The sequence below is a fragment of the Physeter macrocephalus genome, chromosome 18 (genome assembly GCF_002837175.3).
Source record: "Physeter macrocephalus isolate SW-GA chromosome 18, ASM283717v5, whole genome shotgun sequence".
Taxonomy (NCBI): Eukaryota; Metazoa; Chordata; class Mammalia; order Artiodactyla; family Physeteridae; genus Physeter; species Physeter macrocephalus.
Genome location: NC_041231.1, coordinates 32,847,044 through 32,858,107, shown reverse-complemented (window position 1 = coordinate 32,858,107; position 11,064 = coordinate 32,847,044). Strand labels below are relative to the sequence as shown.

Genomic DNA, 11,064 nt, shown 5'->3' with positions numbered 1-11,064 from the left:
AGTGTCCAAGCTGTGATCTCACTAGGGTGGCTCAGAGTTAAGCTGTGATTTTTTATCACTCTCCTTCAATAAATTATGCCTCTAAACACACTGCCCTGGTTTCACTGCAGCTTTAAAGGCATTTCTTCATTCTAGAGGATAAAACCGACTAAAAGCATTTCCTAAAAATTAAAAAGTATATTTCCTTAGTAGAGAATTTACTTCAGAATGGGATGCAACTTCAATTCAACTTAGTTTTTCATGGATTGAGGGTTACTCTGGGCCAGTCACTGTGCTAGGGGACAGGAATTACCAATGAATCAAACACAATCCCTGGTATTGTACTGTATTGGAGGCCATAAACATGTAAACAGGTGAGCAAAACAACGTAATGCATAGAAATCAATACCAGAATGAGTCAATTTTTCTACCTACAGTAGAGGAGAAAGGGGGTTCTAGGCAGACTCAGAGGAAGCACATGGCGAGTGCCAGAGCTCAGGCAGAGTAGATTCACCAGTCCCTGACCTAGAGTGGAGGTAGGGCAGTGGTGAAAGACGCTGGAAGTGTCCCAAGGGTCAGCCCATGAGAGTTTGGTAGGCATCCTTCTTAATTTTCCATAAGAGCAACCGAGAGCCTTGTTAACTATCGAATGAATTGCTTAACTTGAAGGCAAAAGAAAAAATGCATTCCACAAATACTGATTGAGCACCCACTAAATGTCAGGCATTGTTCAAGGTGCTAGGGGTACAGCAGTAAATAAGTCAAAAAAATTCCTACCCTCATGGAACTTCTAGTAGAAAAGATAGACCATACACTAATATACAAATTCATGATATGTCATAGGTATTGATTTTTAAAAATACTATGAAAATAAGCAGAGTGAGGGACTAAAAAAATGATGGATGGTCTTCTCTTGGATAGGGTGGTCAGGAAGTCCTCTGAAGAGGAGTCACTTGAACAAAGATCTCAATGAAGTGAGGAGGCCAACCATGAGGAAATCTATGGAAGAATATTCCAGATAAGCAAAAGTAAGTGCAAAGGCCTTAAATTGGAATAAGCTTGGCATGATGGAAGAAGAACAGGGAGGCCCATTTGGCTGGAGAAAAATAAATGAGAGGAAAAGTCATGAGAGATGAGGTTAAAGGTCACAAGAAGCCATACCATGTAGGCCATGGTAAGGTCTTAAGGGAAAATGTTAAACTATTCCATAAATGTATTTGCCAGACAGTATATATGGTATGATCTATTTGTGTAAACGAAAGGATTGTGTGTTACACACATACTTATCAAGGTCTGTAATCACTCATCCAGAATTTTGGGGACAGGTCAGTTTTGGAAATTAACAATTTTTTGGTTTTTAGAAAGGTAATATACGCTTATACTATTTCGTGTCTAACATTCCTGGAACAGTCTTGGGATAGCACCCTGTCATCAAACGTTAATATTTCTGCAACGAAACGCATACTGGATAAACAAACAGTATAAATACCCCCGTATCAGGTCAGCCTTTTGGTTTTCAGACCTTTTTGGATTTCAGAATTGCAGATAAGAGATTGTGGATTTGTACTTGCACTTGTGTAGAAAACTTCTTGGGAGCATCCCAAATGATTGTGAACAATGAGATTATTGGAGCAATGCGATAGGATTGGTGGCATAAGTATCTTCTATTCTAAATACTTTATACTGTTCTTGACTTCTGAATTTTTTTTTTTACCATATATTAGTTATGTCGTTGAAGTAACACTAATTTAAATTAAAAAATAAAATGTGGATGCTAATGTTTTTATTCATGTAGTCTTTGGGTAGTCAACAATATGGATGACATTAAGGGAAAATATTTTAAACACAAATGTAATAGAAAAGATTTTGAATATGCGTTACAAAATTGCTTCTAAATTTGAGTGTTTTAGTCATGACATTCAACTTTTACTGTGTCCGCTGTGTGCTTTTCGGATTTTCACCTTTTAAATATATTTGTGGACTGGAGAGAGTCATAGTATCAAGATGATTTTGTAAGGAGTAAGAAAATTCTAAAATTCTGTATTAAATGTATTTTTAAAATTTATGGTAAACCGTATTTCCTCATGTTTCAAGAAGTTTCTTCTGTTTTCATATAGAACATGGTCCATTCTCAGGACTTGTGGTTGTTTCTGTTTTGTTTTTAAAGAAATCTGCGGGGGTTTTGTCTGTTTTGATAACAGGATGTCATGCTTATGATAAATACTTGCCTGAAAGAGATTTATAATATACAAGCCCCTAAAATATTTAGACATTTTTAAACTGCAGTTTGCAACCTCCCTATTTCCTAGCACTCTCCCCCAACAAAAATTCAGAGAGAGTATTTAACAGACGCTGTGCTTCATGGTGAATGTTATTGGCTGTGTGGCTGAAAACTGTAATTAGCCATGCCTCACTGATTCATACATGAATCGTTTTGAGGTTTATTATTCCACTGGAATGTTAATGAACATGAATACAAAATACTTTGAGAGATTTTCTTTTTATCTTTGCAAAGTACATGTGGTAAGGGAAAAAATTCATTTAAAATAATTAATGAAAAAATACTTGGTGTATATAACTAGATCCTTGATTTTTTTGAATAGTAAATAAGACTGTATATTTAATGGAGCCTCTTCTTTATGAAGCACACAGTGACTTTGCATACACTAATTAATAAAGCCTCAGGACCTCTACCATGTAAGTGTTAATAAAACCCAGGAGTCCTAACTTTTCTGACCTTTGCTCTAGTTTCCAGATGAGACACTAGCTGACTAAGATGCTTCTACATCTTTTTTTTTTTTTTTTTTTTTTTTTGCGGTACGCGGGCCTCTCACTGTTGTGGCCTCTCCCGTTGCGGAGCACAGGCTCCAGACGCGCAGCACAGGCTCCGGATGCGCAGGCTCAGCGGCCATGGCTCACAGGCCCAGCCGCTCTGCGGCATGTGGGATCTTCCCGGACCGGGGCACGAACCCGCGTCCCCTGCATCGGCAGGCGGACTCTTAACCACTGCACCACCAGGGAAACCCCGATGCTTCTACATCTTTGAAAACAGAATGTCCATGAAACTGACATTCAGAGTTCAGGTGTCATTTATGAGTAGCATTCTCTTATGAACCTAGATGAAAATAAAAGTAATTTAGAAAAAATGATATTTCAGCACTGCCTTAATCTAGGAGGGATTTTCTTCTTGAGAAAATTAAACCAAACACAAACTGGAAGTATGACTTAACTGGGCCTGCTTCTGCATTTAGGGTCACCAAAGCACACTGTAAATGGAAATCAGATTGCTTTAGAATCCAAGAACAAACTCTACTTTTGACCTTTAGAAAGCTCATGATGTATATGCCCACAAAATAAACAAAATAATTTCAAAGCAAATTCGTTGAGTGCACCTGACCTTTGAAACAGAGCAGATGATGTTAATCAGATTTGTACAACTTTAATCTAGCTCAGGCTCCATCTCTCCATGTAGTTTTTAAATATCATAAAGAAGAGTCTCACAAAAGGGAATCTTTCAAATCAGAATAGGTTTAGAAATGGAACAGGATGTATGACCTTGCTTCAAACAATGAAGTATAACTCAAACATATAAGCAAGTGAGCTCTATGACCATAAACCAATATACTGTGCTCTTGAGGAAAAATGACTTTTCAAAAATATTAACCTAAGCACATTGTAGGCAGCTTCTCAATATTACAATAAAATATGGTTTGAGTCCTGATAATATATGAAGTACCTTTGGGAAACTTTGAGTAGAAAATGGCTTGCATGTTATAAAAAGGTGTTCCATCTGATCACTGCATCTGTTTTTGCCCAGCCATATCATTTCTGCATTTTGGACTTCAAATGTTTGAGCCATAGCCTTTCTAGAATAGCCCGTTAAGTAACTTGGTAGATGTATGCTTGTCTTCCCAGGATTGCCTCCTTTGGGTAACCAACCCTGACCTTGTAACAGAGTAATCTTTCTCAATTCAGGTGGCTGTGATGGGGCTAACCACATCTGTGCCTGCCCAAAGAGGCAGGTGAAGAAGGTGTTCAGAGAAAACAGGCTTAATCAAAGTACTCCAAGCTATTTGGCCATGTGATTTGTTCAGAGATGTGCTCATGGCCCAAGCTGAGCCAATTCCTTCAGACAGTTTGTCAGAGAGACCACGAAGGACGGTCCCCCCTTTTCCGTGATCACAAGCTATAATGGTAGCTGTGTGGGGCTGCTGGTTATCTTGCCCACTTAGGAATTAAGTCAAACAGGGGTAAACAGAGCTTAGAGGTGAAGAGAGATGAAAAGAGCCCGGGTGGCATTGCATGCCAGATTCCAGTTTTACCTGAAGCCACCCCTTAGACTTACCAGTTGAATGAGACTTGTCTTATTTAAGTTGGTTTGAATTAGTTTTTTGTTACTTGCAGCCGAAGGAGTCATAGCTAATTCGTAATGTTTAGCTTATAGGTAAACTCTTAAACTACCCAGAAAAGGAAAGTGAAATGAAAGGATAATGAGGTTGCTTTAGAAGGCAAGAAATCCAAACACACCAGCCCCTGCTCTATCTGCACCAAAACTGCGCAAGAACTGGAGATGTTTAGCCTAAAAAAGAGAAGACTCAAAAATAAATAAATTTAATTTAAAATGTTTAAATAAAAGAGAACGCTCAAGATGTTCTTGCTGGGCTCAACCATGTGAAGGTCTATTTTGTGAAAAGGGAGTTGGATTCATTCTGTAGAGTTAAAACTCAGACCCACAAGTGCTTGTCACTCAGAGAAATTTTCTATTCAACATGAGGGATAACTTTTCTAACAATGAAAGCTATCATAGCAAACATAATGTGACCATCTACCAGCAACAGCACTTCTTCTTTTGCTAAATAAGAGGTTGGACAAAGTGACATCTAAAATCCTGTCCAACTTTGTGATTCCTTGATTCAGTCAAAGTTTGGTCGTGATGATTATATTTGTAATTTATCATAAAACACCTCAACCTTTCAGCAAATCACAAATCAATACAAGTCAATCATATAAAAGGAGGCATAGAGGAAGGAAAGTGTCAGTCAAGATTTCCTAGAGGGGATGATACTTGCACAGTTTTAAATACAAATGGGACTTGGTTTATACCACACATACTGTGTTGAAAAACTCTGATTCTTTAAGAAACTATTTGTCCCTTTAATAGTTTATTTTAAATTATGTAAATACATATATAATGACAATATATTAAAAGTACTATAAATAAATAATTTCCCATGTCTTGAGTATATTTGTAGGCATATAGCTAATAAGCATTAACACAGCAATGTATTCTACACCCTCTCAGCCAATGAATATGAGTCCCCATTATTGCACTCTACCATTCAACTTTGAGTTGAGAGTGTTCTATAATACATATTCTTGCATCTCTTTTTACTAGTATTTTGAGTACTGGAAATTTATTTTGTATCCTCAAAAGCATCTTTGACATGCAGTGCTTAACAATACATAACTAAGTGACAGCACCATGCTAAAATGCAAGTATTATAGAAGTTCAGGGTGCCTTCAAGAAGTGTTTGAGAAGACAGAATCAGGCAAATGGGGACTGAAAGATACCCTTTGGCATTATGAAGGGCAGTGTAAACACCACTGCAGCCAGGAAGATTCAACAAAAATGTTATGAAAGCTACTTAGAAGAAAGTATTGGGAGAAAACACATCATGATGTAAGGGGTTTTACAGAGAGCAGAAGTGTAACTGCCACGTGAAAGGCTGGAACGGATCTCCATGGGAACAAGGATAAGAAGGTCCAGGATAGTGCTGATCACAGTAGCACTCCCATTTTCAGGAATGGAACACCCCATACATCTCCTGCCTTCTCTCTAAAAAGGCTTTGTGAGTGCTGCAAACCAAGAGGGGAAAGGCATTCAAGACAGAGAGAATAACATGTGGAAAGGAAAAGAAATGTGAAACAGGCATTTTAGAGAACTGTAAATGGTTTAATTTTACTCAAGAGGAGGATATGGTAGAGAGGGTAAAAATGACACTGGAAATGTAAGCAAAAGTCATGTTATGAAAGGGCTGATAAAATTCCCTAGACCAAGGGCTTGACTTGCTAAGGAATGGGGAACCAGTGATTGGCTTTAGTATGCAAGTGGTATGATCAAGTTTGAATTTTAGAGAAAAATCTTTCTAGCAGCACTGTGGAGCCTTATCTGGAATGCATATGACTCCAGGAAGATCAGTGAGGAGGTCACTGTTAACAATTAGACAATTTTTTTGACCTGTCAAATTACTAAATAATAATGATAAAAATTAATAATAATACTCACCCCAGTAGCATAATAAGTGGGTAAATTTCCCAAAAGCTATGCAAATCAAGTAAGACCCAATCATGCTATTTCTAGGAATCAACAGTAAGAGAATAGAGGTGCAGACAAAAGTATATGATCAGTGATATTTCTTCCCACAGCCTTATTTCTGAAAAATTAGAAATTATTTTAATGTTCAACAAAAAAGTAATGGTTAAATAAATGAAATATGTCACTGTCATTTAAAATGTTTCTAAAAATGTTGAATGACATGGATAATTGCCCAAGAAATAATATTAAATGAAAGTTCAGAGAACAGAATTAAATATGTGGTATAAGTTCACTCTTCACAAAATTATATACATTTAAAAACTGGGAAACACATAAAAATGTAATTGTACTTATCCCCAGGTGGTGGAGTTATTGATGATTTTTATATTCATGTTTCTATCATTTTGTATCTTTGATTTCCTGTCATGAACATGTATTACTCTTGCAAACAAGTGTTAGGTTGAATCATTTGAAATTGCCTTCTATGGACTGAATTGTGCCACACCCCCATTCATATGTTGAGGTCCTAACCCCCAACGTGATGATATTGGAAATCAGGTCTTTGAGAGAATATTAGGTTTAGGTGAGCTCATGAAGGTGGGGCCCACATGATAGGATTGGTGCCCTTATAAGTAGAGGAAGAGACACCACAATACTGTCTCGCTCCTTTTATCTCTCTCTCTGTGTGCACCCAAAGAAGAGTCATGTGAGCACAGTGAGATTGTGGCCATCTACAAGCCAAGGAGAGATCCTTGCCAGAACCCAACCATTCTAGCACCTTAATCATGGACTTCTAGCCTTCAGAACTGTGAGAAAATGAATTGCTGTTGTTTAAGCCACTTAGTCTATGGTATTTTCGTTATGGCAGCTCAAGTTGACGAATACACTGCTGAAACTGACTCCAAAAATTGGCAATTCCATATGACTCAACCTATTTAAAAGAGAAATCAAGCAAGAGATAGTCATTGGAAATGCCCTTGAAATGGATGCTAAGGGTCAGAACTAAAGCAATAACAGTAAGGATGAAAGATGCAAAGGATATTAAGATAGTAGAATCTGTAACTTGGTGATTGGTAGGATTGATAGAGTGAATAAGAGAGAACATCTAGAAGATGAATCTAAAGCTTTTACACTAAGAAACTGGGTTATGACAATGGTATTATTCAAGACAAGGAATACTCAGAAAAACCTGTTTGGGAGCTAGCCTCTAAAATGGCCCCCAATAATCCCTACCTCCTGGTATTCACAACTGTGAGTACTTCCCTTCCTCATGTACAGATTGGTCATTATTCTACCTCATGTATAATACTGCAGAAATAAGCACACCACTTCAGAGATGAGCACTCACTCCCAGAGAAGCCAGCTGCCATGTTGTGAAGGCACTAAAACAGCCTATGCAGAGGTCCACATGTTGAAGGACTGAGGCGTTCAGCCAACAGCCAACAAGGAACCGAGGTCTGGCGGTGACAACACGAGAGAGATTGGAAGCAGATCCTCTAGCCCCAGTCAAGCCATCAGTCGCCTGCAGCCCTAGCTGACAACTTGACTGTAACCTCATGGGAAACTCTGAGCCAAACCACCAAGCTCTGCCTAGATTCCTGACCCACAAAAACAGTGAGATAATAAATGTTTGTTGTTTTATGCTGCTAAGTTTTGAGGTAACTTGTAACATAGCAACAGATAACTAATATGACTGGGTTTGATTAATTTGCTGATCTAAAGAGCTGAATATTCCTTGAGGGCAGGAGTCATGTCTTAATATTTAAGGCCTCTTGTTGCATGCAGCACATGGTCTGTGTTCAACAAATATGTTGCAACCTGAAAAAGTAGAAAGAAAACTGGAGACCTGGCAAAGTAGTTTGGACACATCCTGGTAGAGACCCGATAAAGGGTCATGAGATATAACCATTCAGGATAAAGATTTGTTTGAAACAAAATGTGGTAATGACTTTATTTCTTGATACTGCTTTAAGGACTTGTATTGCCTGTAAGTGTATGTACTTTAATAATCTTACGTGCTTCAGAAGTCCATAAATCCAAAATGACTCCAAATTATAGAGCTCTAAACATGTAACAACTGATTGATCCCATTAATGCTTGGACACTGGTCAGAAACAAGGAGAAATAGAATGCAATGGACTGAATATTTGTGTTCCTCCAAAATTCATATATTGAAATCCTAACTCTTAATGTGATGTTATCAAGAAGTGGGGCCTTTGGGAGGTAATTAGGACATGATGGTAAAACTGTCATGAATGGGATTAGTGCCCTTATAAAGGGACTCCAGAGACCTCTCTAGTCCTCTCTTTCCATCATGTGAGGATACAAGGAGAAGTTGGTAGTCTGCAACCTGCAAAAAATCCTTACAGAACCTGATCATACTGGCACTCTTCTTTGGGTGCACACAGAGAGAGAGATAAAAGGAGCGAGACAGTATTGTGGTGTCTCTTCCTCTACTTATAAGGGCACCAATCCTATCATGTGGGCCCCACCTTCATGAGCTCACCTAAACCTAATATTCTCTCAGACTTACAGCCTCCAGTATTGTGTGAAATAAATTTCCGTTATTTATAAACCACCCAGTTTATGGTACTTTGTTACAGCAGCCTGAACTAAGACACAGAAGATGTAATAAAGAGAATCAGTCCATTTAAACCGGGGTATACAGACCATGATGTCTGGTCTCTAGTTTGGTACTAACATAATCCCATAATAATCCCACAAACACCCCCCCGCCAGATTTTACAAAACCAACTCATATTCTTTTCATCCCAAAGCTCAGTGAAAAATAGAAGGAATTTGTGAATTTCTGGAATACACCGTATCCCTGATGAGAAGGAAATCAGCAAAGTCTGGGGTGCTCTTCAGAGATCACTTTATTAAAAATTAAAAAATGGAAATCTCGCATCCTAGCCAAAACTACACAAAAGGTTCACAAGAAACATTTCTATCTCTGGATAAAACCACAAAAGCTGAGAAAGAAGAGGCAGGAAGGCCAATGAGTTAATCCACTGCCCATATGAGGAGGGATTGGATCTTGCAACTCCGTCATTTACTATAGTCTAGTTCCATTTGACATCTCCTCAGTGACCCAACTCTCATAGCTCTTGCTTCAAAGACTACCTAATTAGGTACAGCAAATAAGAATTTCCCTTCCAGAGCATGACTGGTTTTTCTTTATTTTATATCATTTCATAATTCACTTTGATAGTCCTTGTACTACTTCCATATAATTTGCAGCTTTCAAACATTGGAAGATAGCATTACCATGTACATTTCATTTAACTAAATTGTAGTCTGGCAGCTTTTACCTCTTTTAAAAAGAAATAGCAAGAATATCTTTGACCTTATATCAACTGTAATTAAGATATCATCTCCAGTGTTTTCCTCTAGTAAATCAATAAGTAAAATACGAATTGATACAACAAATTCATTCATACTGAAAAGCAAATAACGGAGTATTTTTCATGGTTCTCTTGCAGTCAAACAGAAGGACTACTAGCTGTGTGACCTTTAGAAAAACATTTAACCTTTCTATGCCTTTGCTTCCTAATCTGTAATAGGCTAATGGTTCCTATCCTTAGGATTGTTGTGAGGATTAATTGAGATTATGTGACTCTCTCCCTACAACACAGGTAGTATTATTTGTAATATCTCTCAAGTATGAATAGAATTATTTGGACTTCCTTTTTCAAAAGGAGTTCGTATTATTTCATTAGTGCCTCATCACCTAAAATAAGCATTATAAAAGCATTTCATCTGTTAAATTCTTTTTAGATTTTGAGTTATTAGCAGCTGCTGAGTTGCAGCATCCCAGGATGCAGTGGGCAACACCATGATAGGAGGCATGCAGGAATATTCATGTACGCACACGTGCGTGACTATGTACGTGTATATATATATACACACATACACATTTGCATATATGCAAAACACCAACAACGGAATGTGGTAAAGACGGAGATATTTATATTGAGGTAGATTATTTGTATATTTATATATTTTGTTGTTCTGGTTTGAAGAAGACATGGTTATTCCCGTATACAGTCATAGCTGAGAAAAAAAATGGTTCATCTTAGCACCTATGAGCTGCCTTTCTGCTGCCAAAGCAGCTATTGCAGACAATTTATTCTTTTGCCTCTTCTCTTTACAGGCTTATTTCCCACTTCCCTGAAAGAAAGCTTGAGCTAAACTCATGTGAGGCAGAAGAGTGAACTAAAACAGCTCAGGCTCTGAAGCCCCTTTGATTTGCCTTCAAATCCAAACCCTGCTACTTCCGGCTATGAAACTGTGGCTAAGTTACTTAATCTGAGCTCAGTTTACCTTTTTGCAAAATGGGAATAAAGAGACAACCCACCTCCATACAGTTGTATTGAGGATTAAATGAAACAACATATGTACAGCACAGTGCCGAGCACACAGTAAGCCCTTAACAAAATGGTGATGGTGGTGGTTATTGCATGAGACAGGGTATAGGCTCCAGCTGTTGCAATGAATAACAAAGACCCAAATATAACAAAGGCTTAAATAAACAAGGCAGAATTATATTTCTTGTCACTCAGCACTGATACAGAAACTCTGTGGCACCAGAGACCCAGGCTTGTTTTATCTTGTCGTTTTGCATAATGAAGTGGTAGCTTCCATCTCTGAGTCCAAGATGGCTGCTCCAGCTTCTGCCATCCTACCCACACCTCACAAAGGGAAGGTGAAAAGAGGTTGGGTAGTTATTTGTTCATTTATTTTTCTAGCTATATATATTTTTTTTAATA

The 11,064-nt window shown here is 37.9% G+C and overlaps 1 long non-coding RNA gene across 1 annotated transcript; it reads left to right on the top strand.

Moving 5' to 3' along the window:
* The first annotated feature begins 910 nt into the window (after nucleotides 1-910).
* LOC114484278 (uncharacterized) lies at nucleotides 911-10,636 on the top strand. The gene is made up of 3 exons (XR_003676971.2): nucleotides 911-1,007; nucleotides 7,610-7,909; nucleotides 10,449-10,636. It is a non-coding gene; the product is annotated as an uncharacterized lncRNA (long non-coding RNA).
* The last annotated feature ends 428 nt before the right edge of the window (nucleotides 10,637-11,064 follow it).